This window comes from Heteronotia binoei, chromosome 9 (genome assembly GCF_032191835.1).
Source record: "Heteronotia binoei isolate CCM8104 ecotype False Entrance Well chromosome 9, APGP_CSIRO_Hbin_v1, whole genome shotgun sequence".
In the NCBI taxonomy this organism is placed as follows: domain Eukaryota; kingdom Metazoa; phylum Chordata; class Lepidosauria; order Squamata; family Gekkonidae; genus Heteronotia; species Heteronotia binoei.
This window is the reverse complement of record NC_083231.1, coordinates 29,528,324-29,529,728: the sequence shown is the minus strand read 5'-3', so window position 1 is coordinate 29,529,728 and position 1,405 is coordinate 29,528,324. Positions and strand designations below refer to the sequence as shown.

At 44.8% G+C, this 1,405-nt stretch overlaps 1 protein-coding gene across 1 annotated transcript in view; it reads right to left on the bottom strand.

The window, feature by feature from the left end:
• PAICS (phosphoribosylaminoimidazole carboxylase and phosphoribosylaminoimidazolesuccinocarboxamide synthase) overlaps positions 1-1,405 on the bottom strand; it is a 48,692-nt gene that overhangs the window by 774 nt on the left and 46,513 nt on the right. The window lies entirely within an intron of this gene.

Below are 1,405 nucleotides of genomic sequence, written 5' to 3'. Positions count from 1 at the left end.
CTGTTAGAAAAAGAGAGAGTTCAGCCCCTTCTGTGACTTTAGCAGCAGCACCAGCAGCCCTTGTGAACAGACCATAAATTTTGTAGAGGCAAGGACTATCTGGAATACAACACGTAAAACCACGGTGACCATTTTATTAAACACTTCCACATGATCTCCTCAACAGACTCAATTCTTTGTTGTAGGTAGCCCTTATATAGCATGTCTTTTCGAATTGCATAAATAACCTTTGTAGGTTTTTACCCAAATAAGGAACTGCCACCAAGGTTACAATAGGCAGGGTGGTAGCCAGGATTTTGAAGATTTGGGGGCATTTACATTGGGGGGGGCACTGATGCCCCCCGGCGCCCCACACCATCTTCCCTCTAGTTGTTCTCCCTCTGACACCCTCCAAGGAAGGGAGGGTGGCGATGAGAATGGGCAACGATTGGGGTTGGGAATTATAAACCACCATGAGGGAAAACCAGGGTATATCTATAAAAGGGGAGGGGGGGCAAAATCTAAATCTAGAATAAGGATGAAAGAAGTATGACAAACGTTTAAAGTGGGTTGAGAAAATTTCAAGCCACTAGAGGTCAAGCGCAGCATCACTCAAATACAAAGGAAATGAAATTCATTGTTTTAGTTTCATTCCAGCACAAGTGTATGTTGCACCTGACAGAAGCCAATGAAGATCAGAGGTCCTGAAAAGCTCAGTTTTTGTATCCAGGATGCTTTTTACCTGATAGCTTACGCTTTTTGGCAGCATCAGGTAACTGTTTAGGTAGTCATAACTCTTACATTCTCTCTGCAGTGGGTGCAGCTGTTTTTCATTCTCCCCTGTTTAAACTATCACACTTTAGAATACCCAAAACTTATCTTGAGTTTGCAGGACAGGAAGATAAAAACAGTCACTCTTGAATGTTCAACCTCTTAGGACATGTTCCAGTTTTAAAGGCCCCCACTAGTATTTAGATGTCAAGTTCTAATGTATCCGAAATTTGTTTGCTCTGTTCCAAGTTCCCCAGTTATGAATGGGCTGTATTGCCATTATATCCAGGGAATTAACAGCTCTTTAAAATGGGGGGGAGCAATTCTCACCTTTGGTGACCATGTGACTGATTTGAGGCAATAAGATGATGAAGAAGATATTAGATTTATATCCCGCCCTCCACTCCGAAGAGTCTCAGAGCAGCTCACAATCTCCTTTACCTTCCTCCCCCACAACAGACACCCTGTGGGGTGGAAGGGGCTGGAGAGGGCTCTCACAGCAGCTCCCTTTCAAGGACAACCTCTGCCAGAGCTATGGCTGACCCAAGGCCATTCCAGCAGGTGCAAGTGCAGGAGTGGGGAATCAAACCCAGTTCTCCCAGATAAGAGTCCGCACACTTAACCACTACACAAAACCACTACACCCCCTAAGGCA